Source organism: Aotus nancymaae, unplaced genomic scaffold (genome assembly GCF_030222135.1).
Source record: "Aotus nancymaae isolate 86718 unplaced genomic scaffold, 86718_ANA_hifiasm-v0.15.2.pri h1tg000048l, whole genome shotgun sequence".
NCBI classification, from domain to species: domain Eukaryota; kingdom Metazoa; phylum Chordata; class Mammalia; order Primates; family Aotidae; genus Aotus; species Aotus nancymaae.
The window spans coordinates 16,685,523-16,710,025 of NW_026988462.1; the positions used below are offsets into that span (position 1 = coordinate 16,685,523).

The following is a 24,503-nucleotide window of genomic DNA, read 5'->3' on the forward strand; positions in this document are numbered from 1 at the left end:
GTCAGGAAAATACAATGTAGATGGTTACTCCTTCATATCTAACCATTTCATCCTCAGATACAGCATAATGTAAGGATAACTTCTTAAATGAGTTGTTGACAAGATTAGATTACTCGGTTGCTACCACAACCTATAGCTAGTGACCACATGGACCCTAAATAAAACCAGAATTTGTTGTCCACATTTCTTATCTCATTTGCCTGTTCCTCCTTCCTAAGTTTTCCATTTCCATATTCTTATCACTGAAACATCATTAGTCACAAAAATTCACATTGAAGACTGCATTTTCATTGATGAAGTAACCATTTTTAGATGAAAATTATAAAAATGAAGAATATTCAAGAAATCAATACTTTTTTCCAGAACACTACTTTTATAGTGGTAAAAGAGGGCAGTGAACTAAAATGAGTGGAGCCTAATAGAGAAGCTGTGCTAGCTACTCTACTTCTAGTCAATGTCTGCATTTCACTAGCTTAACAAAATTGAAGTCATTTCTTACTCACATCAAAGTACAATATGGTTATTTATGGTCAATAAGGGGAAGGGAGAGTGACATTGCTACAAAAAATTTTTTTTAAAAAGCCAAGCACCCAGCTGACAGAAACTCTGTAAATACACATCCAATTGGTGGAATCAGAAAGATACTGGATATAATTGCATAGATGTTTCAGCAAGACCTGGGAGCTGTACCTATCACTTCTGCCAAAATTCAATTGGCAGAAACACTGTAACATGGTCTCCCCTAACTCCAAGTAATCCTGAGAGATATAATGTAGCTATGTATTCAGGATAAAGAGGAGATGAATTTAAAGAGGAACAATCAGACATTTCTTCCACAGTCTGTCCTCCTGGTCAATAAAAAAACCATTTGCAGTCTTATTCAAACTCACACACTATTTTCTTTTGTTACCTTAAAAAAGAAAGCCAATGTCTATCCCAGGTACTCCTTATATTTCAAAGTCCAATATCTCAGTTAGAGCATACTATTTAGGTTCAAATTTGGTATCACATCATCTGGAAACTTATAAACTAAAAATAAATTACCTGCCTCTTACCCAACTCCCACAACGTGTAATGGTAAACTAAGGACAACATAATCTTGGTATATAAAAAAAAAAGCCTATTTTTTTTATCACTAAACTGCATATTTATTAAAAATATGGAATGCTTCACGAATTTGTGTGTCATCCTTGCGCAGGGGCCATGCTAATCTTCTCTGTATCGTTCCAATTTTAGTACATGTGCTGCCGAAGCGAGCACTAGCCTATGTTAAAATAGAAGAATAAGAGACGTATAGTAGTCATACATACATATTGGCCCTTGGCAATAATAAACTCCTTTTGAGTCCCTGTGCTAGAAAAGGGGGAATTTTTTTATATTAGGCTCAAGATCTCTGGAATTCTTTGTAGGCACTTGATTCCAATCTTCGTGTCACAATATCCTTGATGATTACTTCTGAATTGGGCACTGAGGAATATATCCTGTGTGGGAGAGGGGTGTTTCCTTCAGTTGCAACGATTTAGGTACCTAGGAAGGTTTTAGAACTGCAGTACATTTAGATGAGGTTTTTGTTTCTTTTTTTATTTTCCTTGTCAATTTTATTCTCTGCAAAGCTTAATAGACTTCTGATCCAGTTGCTATTAGTCAATTACATGTGAATAAACATACCAAAATTTTCTTCTAGTTTAATTTTCAATCCTTGCTCTTTTTAATCTTCATGCAAACTGAAATAATTAGCATGGATGGGAAGAAAAGTTTCCTAATTTAATATTTACCAAATGATTGATATGCTCTCTTTAAGAAATCTTAGTGGATCTTTGCCATGCAAATTCCTTTTCTAGTAATACCTCTTACTGCTTAGTAACTGGATGCTTTAGGCTTTCCCAAAATTGTGTGGCTTCAACTTTCTCACCACTATTTTTTTCTACCACTGTTCTGAATTAGTCAACTTTTATCTCTCTTTTAAATTTTATTTTAATTTCATTACTTGTTCTCATTTATAAACGGGAGCTAAATAATGCATACACATGGTCACAGCATATAGAATAATAGGCTTTGGAGACTCTTTTCTCTTTTTTAATAACACCTTTCTAAAACATTTAATATAATTTATGTTTAATTAATTAAACTTTTGTTTAATTAATGTAATGTTAACTGAATTTGCTGTCCACATTTCTTATCTCATTTACTTGTTCCTCCTTCCTAAATTTTCCATTTACATTTTTTATCACTTAAAACCATCATTAGTAACAAAAAATTTACACCAAGGACTGAATTTTGATTGATGAAAATATTTTAGATGAAAATTATAAAAATGAACAATATTCAATAAATTAATACTTTTTTCCCAGAATGCTATTTTTATACTGGTAAAAGAGGGCATTTTAGTTCAATATTCAATAAATTAATACTTTTTCCCAGAACACTACTTTTAAATTAATTACTACAGTAATTAATGTAATGTAAACATTTAAGCAAAAGTTAACAAACATGAACATTCTCACTTTTTCCAAACACTTCCCTAAAACTACAGACTTAAGTAGGACATGGTTTGTCTTCAGAATTGTTACAGATAGCTATAGTTTTCTCAGATATTTCACCACTAAGTAATAAAAGTCTTCAATTTTGCAATCTAAAGTTGCTAATCTCTAATCCTCTGCAACATACCTGCTAAACTGATAACACCACTGCTCCCTCCACCATTTCTTCTACCTATTTATGAATTAGGTGAAAGCTATGTGATATTAAATGCCAGCATTTTTGAGGCATAGCAGACTACAAACAAGTCTTTATAATAGCCTTATAACAGTCAATGCTAATATATCTACTTGTAGAGTGGCTGGTTTTTGTCCGTGCAACTCATACTTTCCTCCAGTTCTTTTTTATAGCTCCAAATCCCCTAGGTTAGGGCCTCTTCATTCTAACTATGAAACGCACAGAAAGAGATAAAGGAAACAAAGGAGGCACAGATAATTCCTTAAAACCTTGGACAGGAGTAATACTTGCCGTTTCTCATAGCATTCTTTGCTAAGGACTAGTAATAAGGCCACACATATAGGTAAGGAAAGGTAGGCTAGATAACATGATCCCTGATCATGTTTGCTATAGAAAGGAATATGACTCTGGGGAACAATTGCTGCCTCCATTTTTAATGGACTGAATTATGTTTCCCCAAAATTCATATATTGAAATACTAGTTTTGAGTACTTAGAATGTGACTGTATCTAAAGATACAAACTTTAAGAGGTAATTATGGTAAAATGAGGTCATTAGGGTGGGCCCTAATTCAGTACGACTGATGTCTTCATTAGAATAGCTAATTTAGGCATGAAGAGAGACACTTACACAGGGAAGATGTGAAGACACAGGGAGAAGACGGCCATTTACATAAAGTCAAGAAGAAAGGCCTGAAACATTCTTCTTCCGTAGTCTCACATAAGGAACCAGCCCTGGCGAAACCTTGATCTCAGACATCCAGCCTCAAGAACTGTGAGGAAATAAATTTCTGTTGTTTAAGCCATCCAGTGTGTGGTACTTTTATATGATGACTCTGGCAAACTAATACAGCATTACACACCGGAGAGAAGAAAAGAATCCAAGTAAGTATATGTGTCAACTACCATAAAAAAAGGCAAATTGAGTTGCTATCCTAAAGGAAAATACTACTATTAGATAAATGTTAGAAATATATCTTATAAAGATGTAACAATGGGTAAAGCACATACATTTTCTTACTATAAACATATATATGCATTTAAAATGGAAAGGCATTATTGTATACTAATTCTTGTGCTGACCCCAGAAAGTTTACCTGTACCTCTCAAATACCTTTCACCAGAATGAAGGCAGAAGTTACATGAAGTAGCACAAAGAACCCCCACTAAAGATGTAATGATACCCAAATCCCTTTTAAAGTATGTCTGTGTCTATTTTGGTTAATTTTTTCTTATCTGAAATACAAATGCCACATGTTCTCCCTTATAAGTAGAAGCTAAACATTGAGTACAGATGGATACAAAAAAGAGAACAATGGACACAGGGGTCTACCTGAGGGTGGAGGGTGGGAAAAGGGTGAGGGTGGAAAAGATACCTATTGGGTACTATGCTTAGTACTTTGGTGATGAAATCATTTGTACACCAAACCCCAGTGACACACAATTTACTCATGTAGCAAACCTGCACGTGACAACCACCTCATTCTAAAAATAGAAGTGGAAAAAGAAATAAAACAAAACCCTGTGTTGAAATCTCCCAAAGCTCTTGCATTATAGGGAAATGGCCATATTTCTCAAGTTTTATATCAGTCATTGTCTGGTGTAAAACATTTTAAACAAATTGTTGCTGAGGGAATGTTTGTATTTAAATAGGTGATGAAGAGCTTGAAAGCTATATAAGAGCTGACAAAATAATCCAGAACAAAAAAGACACAAGATCCTACTAGTTTTGCCTCTTCACGAGAGGCGTATGAAAATAATGGTGTTTCTGTATCCCAGAAGTCTTGATCGACTGAAAGAAGCAAGAAACACAGCAGCTTAACCTGCTGATGAGAGTGGGAGTTGAAGTTATAAAGGACAAATAAAGGCTGCCGGAAAAGTTAGCTGACGTAGAGAGGGAATTGGGATACATTGGCGTCTAATATTTTGCTGATACCCTGCAAAAAAAGTCGATACTGGAGTCTGCGAAATAAAACATTCAGTAGTTAAAAACTTGCCCCTCTCCATTATAACAAGCAGATTAGGGAAGAGATGAGCAAAAGTCTAACAATAGATATGCCCTTCTCTTCTCTTTTTAATATCTATGCTCATTAGTTTACTTACATTAAGAAACAGTATTATTTCATTTGACATGAATCAACTATTTATCAAATAAAAAAAACATACATCAGCTTGCCCTTTTCTTTCCCCTCCTTCTCTTCTTTCTTTCTCCTCTTCCTCCTCCTTCTTCTTTCTTCTTTTTCTTCTTCTCTCCCTTCTCCATAATGAGAACCACAAAACTCCATTAGTCATTGAAAGAATCTCAAGATCTCTAGCACAAGGACCAGATGTGTCTTATTTTCATAATCTATGAAGGTATAAAATCACAAAAATCAACTTAAACAACTATTGACATGCAAAAATACTTTCCTAATAGTGAAGGAACACAGGTGAGAGATCACAGTACCTGATTATAGCACAATAATAAGAAATTATGCATTGAACAGAGTAAGAAGAACAGTATTACATCATGTGTCACCCCTCCCCCAACCACAGGGAGCACAGCATGGGAAGAGGTACCATTAACTTGTGGGAGAGAGAGAGAAGCAAGCAAAGGACTTTGTCTTGGACTCAACACTAGGCCGACCACAGTAAAACCCAGCACTGGGCAGACATTCACGACCCTACGTTTCAGTTCAGTACAAATAGACTAACTGTTTAGAACTGACTCGGTGCCAGGTGGGATCACACAGCCCCAGGTGCCAGGCTTTTTTGGAGAACTCAGCCCTGGTGTGCACCATTGCTGAGCCAATGTCAGTGGCCATGGGTTCCAGACAGCTCTCAGCAACAGGCAGCTCACTAAGCTTCATGACTTAGTGTCCCAGCATTATGCCTGCCTTAGTGTATCCCAGGCTTCTGGCAGTGCCATGCGGGCTGAATCTATCCTAAGCTTCTGGTCTGCCCCAGACAAAGAAAGTTTGTGGAAACTGAATAAGTATCTGCTTCTTCAAATATGCAAACATTAATAGATAGCCATGAAGATCAAGAATAATTAGGGAAATATGATATCACCAAACCAGCAAAGTAAAGTGCAAGTAACTGAGTTAGACTCAGAGATGTAGTAACAGCTTGAAAAAGAATTCGAAATAAATACTATTAGGAAGCTTAGCAAACTTCAAGAAAATACATAGAAAATAAATTAACAAAATAAGGAAACAATGTGACCAGATTGAGAAAATTAATGGAGAGGTTGAAATAATAACTAAAAACCCAAACATGTTGGAGGTAAGAAATACAATAAATGAAATGCAAAGTGGAATAGAGAGCATCAATAGCAAAATTTATCAAGCATGAGAAAAGTATCTGTGAACCTGAAGAAAGGATGTGTGAAAATAGTCAGAAGAGATGAGAAAAAAAAAGAATAAAAAAGAACAAGGAAATCTTATGGGATTAATGGGGCAGCATAAAAGAGTAACTTTTTTCTGAGTCAGAGAAGTTGAAGAAGAAACAGACAAAGACGTAGAAAGCTTATTTAGAGAAATAGTTGCAGAAAATTTTCCAAACCTGGAGAAAGATGTAACTGTCCAGGGACAGGAAGGTCAAAGGTCTCTAATTCTATTCCAACCAAATAAGGGTACTCTAAGCAATCCTATAATCAAACTGCCAAATATCAAAGACAAAGAGAGGATCTGGAAATCGGCAAGACAAAAGAAGCAGATAACATGTAAGGGAGTTTCAATATGAGTAGCTGATGATTTCCCAGCAGAAACCAAGAATATTATGCTCTCCAGAAATTAAGGAGAGAGAAATAATTTACGATGAAACATAAGTTGAGAGAATTCATCACAACCAAAATTCTCTTACAAGAAATGCTAAAGGGAGTTATTCAAGCTGAAAGGAAAGGTTGCTAATGAGAAACACAAAAACATCTAAAAGCATAAAATTCACTGGTAAAAGTACACAGACAAATACAGAATTATCTAATACTGAAATTATAGTATATAAATTACTTACATCTTTAATATTAATGCTACAAGACAAAACTGTTAAAATATTAGTTACAGTATAATTTAGGGATATGCAATATAAAAAATGCAAAATATAATATCAAAACTTCATAATGTTGGGAGGAATGAAGTAAAAGTGTAGTTTTTTTTTAAATCAAGGTTATCAGCTGAAAAAAGCCTGTTATTACTATAAAATGTTTAAGACTTATGGTAACCACAAAACCAAAACCTGTAGCAGATACACACACACATACACACACACACACACAGATCAATCAAAACATACCACTAGAGAAAATAGCTTATCTACAAAGAAAGATAGAAAGGTAGAAAGAATAATAAAATATACAAAAGAAATAAAAATCAATAGATAAAATGGCAGTAGCAAGTCCTTATCCATTAACAATAATCTTGAATGTAAATGGATTAAATTCACCAATCAAATGAGATAGAGAAGCTAAATGAATTTTAAAAATAGCAACAAAAATAACTATATGCTTCTTACAAGAACATATATTCCTGTAAGGACACACATAGACTGAAAGTGAGAAGATGATAAAAAATATTTCATGCAAATAGATATCAAAAGAGATCAGGATAGCTATATTTATATTAGATAAAATAGGCTTTAAGTCAAACATTGTAAAAAAAAAAAGAGCATCATTATACAAAAATGAAAGGTCCATTCATCAAGTAGATAAAACAATTATAAATATATATGAACTCATCAGAGCCTAATATATAAAGAAAACATAAATTGGTCTGAAGAGAAAGGTAGACTAAAATGCAATTATAGTAGGAGACTTCAACACCCACTTGCTGCAATGGACAGATCGTCCAGATAAAAAAATCAATACAAAAACATCAGATTTCAACTACATGTACAGAAGATTCTATCCAGCCGCTACAGAATTTATACTTTTCTCAATGGCACATGGAACATTCTCCAGGAAAGACCATGTGTTAGGGCATAAAACAAGTCTAAGAGTTTTAAAATAATTTAAAAGATTGAAATTATAGTAAGTATCTTTTCAACCACCATGGTACAAAATGAAAAATTAATAACTTTGTATTAATTAATCTCAAGGTAGAAATTCAAAAAACCTAAAAAATAAATGATGGGCTTTTGAACAACCAATGGGTCAATGAAAAATTAAAAGGAAAATTTTAAAAATTCTTGAGACAAGTGAAAATGGAAACACAACATACATAAACCTGAGAAACACAGCAAAAACAGTTCTAAGTGGGAAGTTTATAGTAATAAACACCTACATCAAAAAAGAAGATCTCAAAGAAACAATTTAATGTTGTACCTGAAGAAACTAGAAAAACAAGAACAAGCTAAGCCCAAAGTTAATAAAAGAAAGAAATTAATAAAGATCACAGCAAAAATAAATGAAATAGAGAACAGAAAAAAATAGAAAATATCAATGAAACTGAGTTGGCTTTTGAAAAAAATAAATTGACAAAACTTTAGCTGGCCTAACTAACATCAGAAATGCAAAGGAGACATTACAGCTCATATTACAGAAATATTAAAGATCATAAGAGACTATTATTAATAATTACATATCAAAAATTTGATAACCTAGAAAAGATAAATTTATTAAAACCTATCAAGACTGAATTAGAGAGAATATAAAACCTTAACACATCAATAATGAGTCAGAAGATTAAATTAGTAATAAAAGGGAGTTAAAAAATTAAAAAAAGGCCAGCACCTGGTGGCTTCACTGCATTCTATCAAATATTTAAAGAGCAAATGACAATTTTTCTAAAGATCTTTCAAAAAAAATCTAAAACATAGGAACATGTCCAAACTCAATTTACAAGACTAGCCTCACCCTGATATCAAAGCCAGACAAAGATATAGCCAAAAAAAAAAAAAAAAAAAAAAAGGAAACTACAGGTTGTTATGCATGTCCTGGGAGGAAACCAGTGAAAGGTGATTAAATCATGGGGGTGGGTCTTTCTTGCAGCATTCTTGCGATATTGAATGAGTCTCACAAGATGGTTTTAAAAAAGGAAGTTTCTCTACACAAACTCTCTTCTCTTGTCTGCCACCATGTGAGACATGCCCTTTACTTTAGGCCATGATTGTGAGGTCTCCCCAGCCACTTGGAATTGTAAAACCAATAAGCCTCTTTCTTTCGTAAATTACTCAGTTTCAGGTATGTCTTTATCAGCAGTGTAAAAACAGACTAATACAGTAAATTGATACTGGGAGTGAGGCCCAGGCTGAGGTGGTCTCAGATGGAAATAAGGAACTTGTTGGGAACTGGAGCAAAGGTGACTATTGTTATGTTTTAGTAAAGAGACTGATAGCATTTTGCCTCTGTCCTATAGATTTATGGAACTTTAAATTTGAGACAGATGATTTAGGGTATCTGGTGGAAAAGATTTCTAAGCAGCAAAGCATTCAAGAGGTGACTTGGGTGTTGTTAAAGGCATTCAGTTTTGTATAGAAAGCAGAGCATAAGAGTCCAGAAAATTTGCAGCCTGACAATGGGATGGAAAAGAAAATCACATTTTCTTAGGAAAAATTCAAGCCAGCTGCAGAAAAGTTTATTGTAAGCAATGAGGAGCCGAATGTTAATCCCCAAAATAATGGAGAAAATGCTTCCAGGGATGTCAGTGGTCTTCACAGAAGCCCCTCCAGTCACAGCGCCAGAGGACTAGGAAGAAAAAGTAGTTTCTTGGGCCAGGCCCAGGGTCCCCGTGCTATGTGCAGCCTAGGAACTTGGTGCCCTGTGTCTCAGCCACTTCAGCCATAGCTGAAAGGAGCCAACATAGAGCTCAGGCCATGGCTTCAGAGGGTGCAAGCCCAAAGCCTTGGCAGCTTCCATGTGGTGCTGAGCATGTGGGTGCATAGAAGTCAAGAATTGAGGTTTGGGGACCTCTGCTTAGATTTCTGAGGATTTGTGGATATGCCTGGATGCCCATGCAGAAATTTGCTTTAGGGGCAAGTCCCTTTTGGAAAACCTCTGCTAGGGAAGTGCAGAAGGGTTATGTAGAATCAGAGCCCCCACCCAGAGTCCCTACTGGAGCACTGCCTAGTCGAGCTGAGAAGAGGGTGACCATCCTCCAGACCGCAGAATGTTAGATCTACTGGCAGCTTGCACTGTGTGCCTGGAAGAGCTGCAGACACTCAACGCCAGCCCATGAAAGCAGCCAAAAGGAGGGATACACCCTGAAAAGCCACAGAGGCAGAGTTTCCCAAGGCTGTAGGAGCTCACCTGTTATATTAGTGTGACCTGGATGTGAGACCTGGAGTCAAATGAGATTATTTTGGACCTTTAAGATTTGGATTTTGGACTTGCATGGGGCCTGTAGTCCCTTTGTTTTGGCCAATTTTCCCCTTGGAATATCTATACTTACCCACCATTGCATCTAGGAAGTAAATAACTTGCTTTTGATTTTACAGGCTCATAGGTGGAAGGATTTTGTCTTGTCTCTGATGTGGCTTTGGACTGTGGACTTTTGAGTTAATGCTGAAATGAGTTAAGACTTTGGAGGACTATTGGGAAGGCATGATTTGATTTGAAATGTGAAGACATGACATTTGGGATAGCCAAATTGTATGATATGGTTTGGCTGTGTCCACCCAAATCTCATCTTAAATTGTAACTCCCACAATTCCCACGTGTCATGGAAGGTACCCAGTGGGATTTGATTGAGTTATGGGAGTGGGTCTTCCCTGGGGTTAATGAGAGTGAATGAGTCTCACAAGTTCTGATGTTTTTTAAAAAAGGGAGTTTTCATGCATAAGCTCTCTTCTCTTGTCTGCCACAATGAGAGACATGACTTTCATCTTCTGCCATGATTGTGAGGCCTCCCCAGTCACATGGAACTGTAAGTCCAGTAAACCTCTTTCTTTTGTAAATTGCCCAGCCTCATGTATGTCTTTATCAGCAGCATGAAAAAAGAGTAATACACAGGTCAATGTTCCTAATGAACATAGATGCAACAATCTTCCACAGAATATTGCCAAAACAAATTTAAAGGACATTAAAAAGACCATTCCCACAAGATCACATTGTATGAATCTTAGGTACGCAAGGATAGTTTAGTACATGTAAAACAATATATGTAATACATCTCATTAACATACTGAAGGACAAAAATCATATGATCAATTTAATAGATGCGAAAATCATCTTTGAAAAAATGTAACACTCTTTGAATAACCTCTCAACAAATTAGGTGTAGATGGAATGTGCCTCAAGACAACAAAGATCATATGTCACAAATCCACATATAATACCATTATTCAATGGGAAAAAGTTGAAAGTTTTTCTTTTAAGATCCAGAATGAGACAAAAATGCCCACTGTCATCACTTCTACACCATATGGTACTGGAGGTCCTAGCCAGAAAATGTAAGTGAGAGGAAGAAATAAGGGTTGTAAAGCAAATAGAACCTGAGGCAGGTCTCAATCAATTTAGGAGTTTATTTAGCCAAGGTTAAGGACATGCCCAGGAAAGAGATCTGTGCCTTTCTCCAAAGATGATTTTGAGGGCCTTGATATTTAAAGAGGAAAAGTGGGCTGGAAGGAAAAGAAGAAATGTATAGTAATTCACATGTCATAAGGAAAAAGGAACGGGTAGGGGAATAACCAATTATATATTCATCTAATGTCTAGCGCTCAGTAAGTCAGCACTTTACATAAGATAAACTGATCATAAAGCAACTATCTGTGGAGATATTTCACCTTTTATCTATAGCTCTCTCTTTAGGAACAAAAGGCAGTTTCTTGCTTGACTCAGCTTTCAGTTTAATTATTTCTTTTGGCATAGTGAATTGGGATCCCAAGATTTTATTTTCCTTTCACAAAGTCATTCAATTGTAAAGGAAGAAGTTAAATTGTCCTTGTTTGCCGGCAAGATGATAATATAAATAGAAAACCCTAAAGACTTCATCAAAAAACTGTTAGAACCAAAAAGTGGTTTCAGTAAAGTTGCAGGATACAAAATACATATACAAAACTCAGTAGTGTTCCTATATAATAACAGTGAACTATATAAAAAGAAATGAACAAAAATTCTATTTATTATAACTAAAAACATAGGAATAAATTTATTGGGATGGAAGATCTCTGCACTAAAAACTATAAAACATTGATGAAAGTAATTGAGGAAGACACAAATAAATGGAAAGATATACATTGTTCATCGATTGGAAGAATTAATATTGTTAAAATCTCCGTACCACCCAAAAGAATCTACAGATTCAATAAAATCTCTCAAAATGCCAATGACATTCTTCTCAGAAATGGAAATAAAAATTCTGCAATTTGTATAGAACCACAAAATACCTTGAATAGACCAAATAATCTGAACATAAAGAACAAAGATGCAGACATTATAGTACTGTCTTTAAAATATACTACAAAATGCAGTAACTAAACATATAAAAACAGACACAGAGTGACTGCCAGTGAAGTCAAGACAGTGCTGGGTCTTTCTCTCCTCTGCCTGTGGCTTTTGCAATTGACAAAGGACTCTTTCTCTGGCCCTTGCTAGGGGTTCTTACATTTGCGTTATGTGCTCCAGGGCCAAAATGTGTGAAGACAACTGCCGTAGTTGAGAAAGTCACTGAGAACAAGAACAACAAAATAGAATAAAAAGCCTAGAAATAAATCCACACATCTTTGGCTGACTGAATTTTGGCAAAGGAGGCAGGATAATCTCTTTAATACATTGTTTTAGAAAAACTGTATATACTCAAGCAGAAGAATGAAATTAGACCCTTATCTCACATCATTTACAAAAATAAACTCAAATTGATTGTAAATGTAATGTAAAGGCTGAAACGATAAAATGCTAGAAGAAAACACACATAGAGAAAAAGCTCCATGATGACTTCTTTAATACAACCCCCAAGACACAGGCAACAAAAGCAAAATTAAATAAATGGTATTATATCAAACTAAATATTTTCTGCATAGCAAAAACCAAACCAAACAAAACAAACAGAAAAAAAACAATTGAATAAAGAGACAATCTACAGAATGGCAGACAATATTTGTGAACTCTACAACTGATAAGCAGCTAATATCCAAAATATATAAGCTATTCAAACAAATTAATAGCAAGAAAACAAATAACCTGATTAAAATATGGGCTAAAGACCTAAAGAGATAGTTCCCCAAAAAAGACATATAAATGCAAAAAAGGTGTATGAATAAAACACTCAGCATCATTACTCTTCAGGGTAATGGAAGTCAAAGCTGCAATGAGATGTCCTCTTATATTTATTGTCTATTAACAAAAAGACAAAAAACAAGTATTGGTGAGGGCATGGGAAAAATATCTTTGCACATTGTTGGTGGTAATGTAAATTAGTACAGCCATTATGAAAAGTAGTATGGAGTTTTCTCAAAAAGTAATATTAGAACTATGATATAATGCAGCAATCCCACTACTAGTAGTAGGACTTACACATGTTTATTGCAGCACTATTCACAATTACAAATATATGAAATCAATCTAAGTTTCCATAAACGAATGGAAAATGTGGTGTATATATATATACACACACATATACATACATATATATATATACCTATATATACAATGAGATACTGTTTACTCTTAAGCCATAAAAAGGAAATCTTGTTGTGTTTGTCAAAATGGATGAAGCTAGAGGAACTTATGAAGCCAGTTGTAGAAGTAACACAAATACTTCATGATCTCACATATTTGAAGAATCCAAATTAGTTGATCTTAGGGGCTGAATGTTTGGCACTGGGGGTAAAAAGATGATGCCCAAAGGAAAATAAATATAATTAACAAGAGAAATAATTTCAAGAGATCTATTTTATAACGTGGTAATTATAGTTAATAATTTTTCATATTGAAAAATAAGACAGTAGGAGAGAGATCCAAGATGGCTGATCACTAGCAGCTCGGGACTGTAGCTCCCAGAGAAAGCGCACAGAACGAGAGGATGCCACACTTTCAGATGAATTTTTGTTACCCACGGACCAGAAGATTCCCAGCGGAGGAGCCCCACGGGTTTCCAGGGCGACTCTTGTGGCTGGCATCACGGTTTTGCCAGCGAGGCGGTTCTTGGTGCAGAGTAAACGGGACTGATCGATGTTTGCAGCTCCAGGAAGGCAGAGTCACCCATTTACCTGATTGAAGAAGGGACTCAAGAGGGAAGCCAGACTGGAGATTCCTGGGCATAAAAGCACCACGAGTCTTGATGCCGCTGTTTTGGCCGGCACAGTGGGTTGCTCAGATTTCGGGGCTGGGAATCAACAAGTTGGACATCCACTCACAGACCTAATTTGAAAGTACGCAATTACAAAGACGACAGGTGGATGAACTCACAATGAAGGGAAGAAACCAGCGTAAAAAGGCTGAGAATACACAAGATCAGAATGCCTCTCCTTCTACAGGTGATCACAGTTCCTCATCAACAAAAGAACAAGGCCTGATGGAGAACGAGTGTGTTCCATTAACAGATTTAGGCTTCAGAAAGTGGATAATAAGGAACTTTAGTGAGCTAAAAGAACATGTTCTAGCCCAATGTAAAGAAACTAAGAACCTTGAAAAAAGGTTTGACGAAATCCTAACGAGAATAGACAATTTAGAGAGGAATATAAGTGAATTAATGGAACTGAAGAACACAATACGAGAACTCCACGAAGTATGCACAGGTTTTAACAGTCGAATTGATCAAACAGAAGAAAGGATATCGGAGGTCGAAGACCAACTTAATGAAATGAAACGAGAAGACAAGATTAGAGAAGAAAGAGTAAAAAGGAGTGAGCAAAGTCTCCAAGAAATATGGGACTATGTGAAAAGACCTAATTTACGATTGATAGGTATACCTGAATGTTATGAAGAGAATGAATCCATGTTGGAAAATATTCTTCAGGATATTATTCAGGAAAACTTTCCTAATCTAGTAAGGCAGGACAATACTCAACTCTAGCTAATCCAGAGAACACCACAAAGATATTTCTCAAGTAGAGCAACTCCAAGACACATAATTGCTAGATTCACTAGGGTTGAAATAAAGGAGAAAATTCTAAGGGCAGCTAGAGAGAAAGGTCATGTTACCCATAAAGGGAAGCCTATCAGACTCACAGCAGACCTCTCAGCAGAAACCCTACAAACTAGAAGAGAGTGGGGGGGTCAATATTCAATATCCTCAAAGAAAAGAATTTTCAACCCAGAATCTCATATCCCACCAAACTAAGCTTTATAAGCGAAGGAAAAAGAAAATTTTTCACAAACAAGCAAGTACTCAGAGATTTCATCACCACCAGGCCTGCTTTACAAGAGCTTCTGAAAGAAGCACTACAAACAGAAAGGAACAGCCAGTATCAGTCATCCCAAAAACTTACCAAAACATAAAGAGTATCTCTATAATGAAGAATCTACATCAACTAATGGGCAAAATAGCCAGCTAGCATTAAATGACAATATTGAACTCACAAATATTAATATTAATTCTAAATTTAAATGGATTAAATGCCTCAAAGACACAGACAGGTAAATTGAATAAAAAGTCAAAACCCATCGGTATGCTGTATCCAGATCTATTTCAGAAGCAATGACATACAAAGACTCAAAACAAAGGGATGGAGGAAGATTCACCAATTAAATGGAGAGCAAAAACAAAAAACAAAAAAACAAAACAAAACAAAAAACAGGAGTTGTAACTTCCGCCTCTCACAAAATAGACTTTAATAATAACAAAGACTAAAAGAAACAAAGAAGGACATTACATAATGGTAAAAGGATCAATGCAACAACAGGAGTTAATGATTATAAATATATCCCAATACAGGAGCATCCAGATACATAAGACAAGTTCTTAATGACTTATAAAGAGACCTGGACTCCCACACAATAATAGCGGGAGATTTTGACACCACATTGTTAATATTCGACGGATCAACGACATAGAAAATTAATAGGGACATCTATGATTTGAACTTAGACCTGGAATAAGTAAACTTAGTGAATATTTATAGAATTCTCCATCCCAGGTCCACAGAACATACATTTTTCTCAGTATCACATTACAGCTATTTTGAAAGTGACCACATAATTGGAAAATTGGAAGTAAATCACTCTTCAGCATTTGCATAGCATTTCACAGACTTAAATGAAATATTGGTTGGCTGTTTGTTTGTTATTTTCTTCCCTTATTCCTTCCTGTCTCCGTTGTTAAGCACAATTATCGGCATAAAAGAGGTTTTTAATATCTATTTTTAGATTGTATTCCAGCCCGGGCAATAGAGCAAGAATCCTGTTCTCTCTCCCCCTTTTTCTTTCTCTTTCTTTCTTTCTCTCAAAAAAAAAAAAAAAAAGAAAAGAAAAATAAGACAGTAAATATAAAGTGTTGTTACCACAAAAGTAACAACCATGTTAGGTAATGCATCATGTTGTACAAGGTAAATACATACATCATTATCTGTCAACGTAAAAAATAAAAAAGTAGAAGAAAAACATAGTAAAATGTTATTAGGTACAATAGTGAGATAATGAGACAACGATAGAGTTGAACTATTCCTGAGAAATGAGGATTAAGCTGGATTTCTATCCCTACCGCTGTTTGTGATATAATTTTTGACTGGCATGAAAATAATAAAATTTTTTTTAGCTCGTTGTAAATTCTGGATATCAGCCCTTTGTCAGATGGGTAGGCTGCAAAAATTTTTTCCCATTCTGTTGGTTGCCGATTCACTCTAGTGACTGTTTCTTTTGCCGTGCAGAAGCTGTGGAGTTTGATTAGGTCCCATTTGTCTATTTTGGCTTTTGTTGCCAATGCTTTTGGTGTTTTGGTCATAAAGTCCTTGCCTACGCCTATGTCCTGAATGGTTTTGCCTAGGTTTCCTTCTAGTGTTTTTATGGTGTTAGGCCTTATGTTTAAGTCTTTAATCCATCTGGAGTCAATTTTAGTGTAAGGTGTCAGGAAGGGGTCGAGTTTCTGCTTTCTGCATATGGTTAGCCAGTTTTCCCAACACCACTTATTGAACAGGGAATCCTTTCCCCATTGCTTGTTTTTATCAGGTTTGTCAAAGATCGGGTGGTTGTAGATATGTTGTGTTGCCTCCGACACCTCTGTTCTGTTCCATTGGTCTATATCTCTGTTTTGGTACCAGTACCATGCTGTTTTGATTACCGTAGCCTTGTAGTAGAGTTTGAAGTCCGGTAGTGTGATGCCTCCTGCTTTGTTCTTTTTGCTTAGAATTGACTTGGCTATGCGGGCTCTCTTTTGGTTCCATATGAAGTTTAAGGTGGTTTTTTCCAGTTCTGTGAAGAAGGTCATTGGTAGCTTGATGGGGATAGCGTTGAATCTGTAAATTACTTTGGGCAGTATGGCCATTTTCATGATATTAATTCTTCCTAACCATGAACATGGAATGTTTCTCCATCTGTTTGTGTCCTCTCTTATTTCGTTGAGCAGTGGTTTGTAGTTCTCCTTGAAGAGGTCCTTTACGTTCCTTGTTAGTTGTATTCCTAGGTATTTACAAGAAAAAAATAAACAAGCCCATTCAAAAATGGGCGAAGGATATGAACAGATACTTTACAAAAGAAGACATACAAGAGGCCAACAAACATATGAAAAAATGCTCATCATCACTGGTCATTAGAGAAATGCAAATCAAAACTACATTGAGATACCATCTCACGCCAGTTAGAATGGCGATCATTAAAAAATCTGGAGAAAATAGATGCTGGAGAGGATGTGGAGAAATAGGAACACTTTTACACTGTTGGTGGGAGTGTAAATTAGTTCAACCACTGTGGAAAACAGTGTGGCGATTCCTCAAGGACCTAGAAATAGAAATTCCATTTGACCCAGCAATCCCATTACTGGGCATATATCCAAAGGATTATAAATCGTTCTACTATAAGGACACATGCACACGAATGTTCATTGCAGCACAGTTTACAATAGCAAAGACCTGGAACCAACCCAAATGCCCATCGATGATAGACTGGACAGGAAAAATGTGGCACATATACACCATGGAATATTATGCAGCCATTAAAAATGAGGAGTTCGCGTCCTTTGTAGGGACATGGATGAACCTGGAAACCATCATTCTCAGCAAACTGACACAAGAACACAAAACCAAACACCACATGTTCTCACTCATAGGAGGGTGTTGAACAAGGAGAACACATGGACACAGGGAGGGGAGCACTATACACGGGGGTCTGTTGCGGGGGAGTGGGGGGGACAGTGAGGGGGGGAGTTGGGGAGGGATAGCATGGGGAGAAATGCCAGATATGGGTGAGGGGGAGGGAGGCAGCAAATCACACTGCCATGAATGCACCTATGCAACAACTTTGCATGTTTTTCACATGTACCCCAAAACCTAAAATGCAATAAAAAAAAAAAAAAAAAGAAAATAATAAAATTGACAGATCCCAATCGCTACTTGGTGCCAGAAATGGTGTTGAATTACTTAGCAAGGATGCCATATTTCTGACCTCAAAGGTGGTCATAGTTATGACCTAAGATTCATCTGATTTTTTACCAAACAGATAATGTAAAAGAACAGTGTGATAAGAACATCATTTTTGCATCTTTCAAATTTTTTTTTTTTTTTTTTTTTTTTTTTTTTTTTTTTGAGACGGAGTTTCGCTCTTGTTACTCAGGCTGGAGTGCAATGGCGCGATCTCGGCTCACCGCAACCTCTGCCTCCTGGGTTCAGGCAATTCTCCTGCCTCAGCCTCCTGAGTGGCTGGGATTACAGGCACGTGCCACCATAGCCAGCTAATTTTTTTGTATTTTTACTAGAGACGGGGTTTCACCATGTTGACCAGGATGGTCGCGATCTCTTGACCTCGTGATCCACCCGCCTCGGCCTCCCAAAGTGCTGGGATTATAGGCGTGAGCCACCGTGCCCAGCCCGCATCTTTCAAATTTTTAACAGCCTGGCAGATCTCTAGAAATTTCCAGAAATGTGGCATTTTTTTTTTTTGGTTTAATATTTTGGTATGCATGTGCAGTCTCATCCATACCAGTTTCCACAGGCTCCTTCAGGAATAATAGCCCTCATTTTAAGAGTCAGAGAACCAAGCTAGAGATGATGCCATTTGACAAATGTATCTATTTTAACTTTTCCTTCAAGAACTCAAGAAATAACTTCACATAGTATTCGTGGACTTCCTGGGCCTTTTGGAAGATAATCCTGAGCCCAAACTTTATGATCTCAGTTTTGTAAACTCCCTGACATGCCCAAGGAAAAAGACCCATTTAGAACCAGTATCTAAACATCTTTCCAGGATGTGTGTATATTAATTTCCTAGTACATAGTCATCCAAACAAATGGACACAGTTCTCTTTAGGGCAGGTTCTGTAAATCACACTGTTCATCCTTAAGAACAGCGGTTCTCAAACTATAGCATACATCAGGATCACCTAAAGGGCTTTTTAAAAGATCACTGGGCCCAAACTCTGAGTTTCTGATGTACTTGGGATGTAATATTTCATGAGAATTTGCATTTTTTTTTTGAGATGGAGTCTTGTTCTGTCACCCAGGCTGGAGTGCAGTGGTGCGATATCAGCTCACTGCAACCTCTGCCTGCTGAGTTCAAGCGATTCTCCTGCCTCAGCCTCCCAAGCAGCTGGGACTACAGGCGAGTGCCACCATACCCAGCTAATTTTTGTATTTTTAGTAGAGATGGGGTTTCACCATATTGGCCAGGCTGGTGTTGAAATCCTGACCTCGTGATCCACCTGCCTCGGCTCCCAAAGTGCTGGGATTACAGGCCACCACGCCCAACCTGCATTTTTAATACATTTCCAAGAGATGCTGATGTTGAACAAAGGACTATACTTTCATAACAACTACTTAAGAAAATCAAACCTGCCTTTAGTCAATGGGGTTCTGGAGCTATGAATTTCTTCAAATGTAGCAACTGGGAGAAAGCTATTGGCTTTTGATTTGAAGTTTTTAAGAAGGAAGTAATTTTTTTATGTTGTATAGATAAAACATTACTTTCATAGGCTATTTTATTATCAATTTATTCACTTATTTGAGACAGTGTTTTTCCCTGTCACCCAGGCTGAAGGACTAGAATACATTGGCATGATCACAGCTCACTTCAACATTAAATTCTTGGGTTCAAATGATTCTCCCAAGTAGCTATGACTACAGGAATGCACCACCACACCTGACTGATTTCTTAATTTTTATTTTTGCAGGACCCATTCTCACTATGTTGCCTAGGCTGGTCTCAAATTCCTGGAGTCCAGTGGTCCTCTAGCCCAAGCCTCTCAAGTTGGTGGGATTACAGGTGTGAGTCACCACACTCAGCCTATTTAAAAAATATTTCTAAGGATTTAGTGTCCAATTAGTCACACCTATAATCCCTGTGGCTCAAATCATACTGCTTACTACTTGATAGACAGTATACCAATTTGGCAGGTTTATGGAAGAGAGGCCTTATTTAATTCTGAATAAATTGCTCCTGTGTCCATATAATAGCACTAGATAAAATAATATGTCTCTGTAGAAAATGTCACCAGATAAATTTAATGTGCATTCCTTCACAATATTAATAAGGCAATGAATACCCTCATGTTTTTCTTTTTTCTTTTTTTTTTTTTGAGACCAAGTCTTGCTCTGTCGCCCAGACTGGAGTTCCATGCTGTGATCTTTGTTCACTGCAACTTCCACCTCCTGGGTTCAAGCAATTCTCCTGCTTCAGCCTCCTGAGTAGCTGGGACTATATATAGGTGTGTGCCATTACACCCAGCTAATTTGTGTTTTTTTAGTAGAGACAGAGTTTCACCATGTTGGCCAGGATGGTCTCCATCTCTTGACCTCGTGATCCACTGGCCTCAGCCTTCCAAAGTGCTGGGATTGCAGGCATGAGCCACCGGGCCCAACCATGTTTGTCTTTAGTTCTTCTTACTACAGAGGTATCAACTTAGCCATTGAACTTTCTTACAGCTCTGATATTTAAATTTAGCAGTACATTGGTGTTAAAACACAGTTTATCAAAAAGAGTCCAAACTATATCTAGGCAAGGTTTTGATTCATTACTAGAAAATATTCTGATTTTCCAAGCTGATATTGTTTTATCATGCAAAGAATTATGAAGCTCATAATTAATTTTGTGACATAAAAGAAAGTTAAACATTAGATAAAGCTACAATATTCCATAGATTTAGGGGGGTTAACATGAAACTTCAAATTAGATATATGCTTATAAATTAAAAAACTGAAAATGAACAAGATGAATATATAATTATTGGTCATGAAAACTGATTTGTGCTGAAGACATGTGACATTTACTTTTCAACAATAATATTTTATAAAACTCATTTATAAAACTTCTGGAGAACTACATTATATCTGAAACAGTGAGAATATCAGAATTTTGAAAAAGGAGTTATAGTTTATTATATTTTCATAAAGATCTTAACAAAATAATCTATAGACTTTCTAATTGCCATTAAATGAGACAATTCTATTTGTGGTTTAATGTGTCATAAATTAGGATTGGATTGCCAAAGAATATTTTAAAAACCCTTTTAAAATCTACTAAAAGACATGATCTTTCTTTACCTATCTTCAAAATACTAAAGAGTTATAATACCCCGAGGATTGCTTGACAGGTAAGTAGAACAGCTGCTGGAGGCGGAGAGGACTTCAAAATCAGGTCTTGAAAAACAATAGTTTTAAATGTACAATTCTAATATTTTTAGAAGACTCCAACCATAGGAATAGTTCATGTAATAAAAATTTAAACTAAAACTGAAGGTAAGCAAATGTAAATCTAATGAAATTCATTTTGGTAATGAAATGGAATGGAAAACATTAGACTGTCTAAACTACATTTGCTTCTTTGCAATCATTCCTGAAACCATTACCTAAACCTAGGTAACCTAATGTTTCCAAAATCTAGCTAGTCTTTATATGCAGTACTTCAAAACACAAAACCTGTAATAGCCTAAAGCTCAAAATGTTAAAACTTGGCTTTCCAATTACTTTCATTTTCTTCAACACTAAAATCAATTTTCAAAGATAATTTGGGTGCCTGGAACTAACATATATATTTGTTTTCTTATTTCTACTAGTTTATGTAATCACTGGTTTCTCTCCATCATTGTTACAATTTGGACGGCAGTATTGATCTGGTTTCCATTCTGTGTATTGAGGATACACGAAACCCTGTGTTGTAGATTCTACGCTTATCTGCAGGCACCACTTTCCTTACTGTTGTAAAACACCAACATTCTTTTAGGAAACTCCCCTCACTCCATACATTCTTGTTCTCCTATTGAAAGGCTTGAAGTGATACACCATCTGGCCACCTGGACAAGAGAATATAATGATCCATTTGGGCTCGTAACTGAGATGTTTCTTTTTCAGTTGAAAATCCTAATTAGAGATGAAGCTAAGGCGCTTTGTCTCTGAGATCTGCCTGCTGCCTATAATCACGTATCCAGAAAGGCTGCTTGAAATAATGAAGACAACACATAGAGAAGTAGAGACTATAGAAAGAGAGAAAAAAATGCATGGATGTGTGTTGAATTCATGATTCCAGTCATCCCCAATTCTCAAGAGCATGTGTCCCTTCTGAGGTTCTGCCTCAGTCAGTTTGAGTTGTATTTTACTTGCAACCAAAAATACAACTAAACAGATTCAACAGGGTTGAGATTTTTATTTAGCACCGTATTAGTTTCCCATTGCTGCTCTTATAAAGTGTAATATACTTAGTTGCTTAAAAGAACACAAATTTATTTTCTCATAGTTCTGGAGATCAGATGTCTGAAATGGGACTCACCTGGCTAAAAACAAGGTATTGGCAGTGCTGTGTTCCTTTCCGAAGGTTCTACGAAGAGTTTGTTTTCTTGCCTTTTCCAGTTACCAGATGCTGCTCACATCTCTTGGCTTGTTGCCCTGTTCCATCTTCAAAGTGAACAATGGCTGATTGAGTCTTTCTCACATAGCATCCCTCTGACACTTTAGCCTGCCTCTTCCACAATTAAGGACACGTGATTAAGTTGGGCTCACTCAGCTAATCCAGGGTAATCTCCCTATTTCAAGGTCACCCAATCATTAGCCTTAATTCCATCTGCTGCTTAAATTCCCCTTTGCCATGTAATATAAAATTTTCAAAGATTCCGGGGATGAGGACATGAACATCTTTTGAAGGGCACTTTTCCACCTGCCATGGCACAAAGCATCAAAAAATAGAGGGAATGTAAGATAAAACACGATTTGCATATTATTAATTCTAGCCCAAACAAGAGAAATTTACTCAACATATTAATATTTAAGATAAAAAGGAAAAAGGTTTTGTAATTCATTCTTATAGAACAATTGTAAGCATTCACATTAGCCATTTTTTTTTTTAAAATAAGGTTTACGTGCATTTTGTTTTCTCTGTGTCTATGCATTTTTGCTAGTGATATTTGTTTTCTTATACATAAAATGAAACGTAGGTTGAATAAAACCCTTATTAAAAATGTCAGTCATGGAAGAAATGCTAGATATTTTCTATGACTGCTACTTATGCAATGACTGATTCCCTTTAAATATAATTTATTCCATATTGAATGTTTCACATATTGAATGTTTCCAGTGATGGAGAACTTTATCAAGAGTTTAATATATAGCCAGATCTGTGGGCGTTCAAGAATGCTCTTATGACTCTGCTCCTGTTGGCTCTGCACAGTTTGTAATCTTTGCTAACAGACAGGGAAAGGGAGACCGCCATTCAAAGCTTGTATTCAATTTCTCACAGTCACAGCTGACTGCAGCCCTGGAAGTCCGTGAGAAACATGCTCTCACTAAGAGGCTGCAGCATCTCTAGCTCTGCCTCTGTGATTCTTTGCTTTGGTTCAAGAGGAGAATGCAGAGTTCAGGAGTAGGCGTTCATTCCCTGCAGTACAAACAGCTTGAATTAATAAAGCTGTGTATCACTGTGGAGTATAGGTACTCTCTTGCCCTTTTGTATTATTCGAAACAATATACCTTACACAAACACATATTTTAAAAGAAGGTCAAGGTTACATTACAACTACTGATTAATTTTGTTTCTGAGTCAGAACTTGCACAGTTACAGAAAATACCTACTCTCTTTCAGAATGATTATACTTGCAAACACATTCAGTAAGTAAGGTACAAAGAGTTAGCACAAAATCTGTTATTACATGAGTAGGAAGAACAAAAAGAAAAGGTTTTGTTATGCTTCAAATCATATGCTTGTGTCATTTGTATTATAAATTCAACAGTGGCTAGATTCTAGAATATTTATAAATGTATTCATGTCTTATTGGGAATCCCAAAGTCAATAAAAATATGCATAAATGGAAACAATGGCTTTTGATATGCTACAACGTAAAATAGGAAATATCATTACTGTATTTTAGGAAATCTTAGAAACATTGAATGTGTTTATCAAGACTTTAATGAAACAAAAATAGCTAATCTTAATACTGATATTTAGGAGATAATTTCAGGGAGTATGCCTTGATTTAGCAGCAGCAAATCCTGGATTTTAGTTCTGAATCTGCCATTTAAATACAATGCATAATCCTATGCCAATAATGGTCTTGTAGTCTAGACGACACTGGATGATTATTAAAGCTCTATTTTTTTCTTTCTCTTTGCTTGCCTGTAGAATATTTATATATTTGTGGAATGCCTCTATTCTTGCATTCAAACACGTGCATGCACACACATACACAGATACAGACACACATTCCTATCTCAGTAACACTTATTATTAAAAACAAACAGGATTAATTTAAAATGAGTTTCGTCAAGAGACGCTAGGAACTGCAAAAGAGAAGGTGGTGCGGGTAGGGA

At 36.2% G+C, this 24,503-nt stretch overlaps 1 non-coding gene across 1 annotated transcript; it reads right to left on the reverse strand.

The window, feature by feature from the left end:
• Positions 1–1,153: 1,153 nt before the first annotated feature.
• On the reverse strand, positions 1,154–1,260 carry LOC135268974 (U6 spliceosomal RNA). Its single transcript, XR_010337305.1, has one exon. It is a non-coding gene; the product is annotated as a U6 spliceosomal RNA (small nuclear RNA).
• Between the last annotated feature and the right edge of the window lie 23,243 nt (positions 1,261–24,503).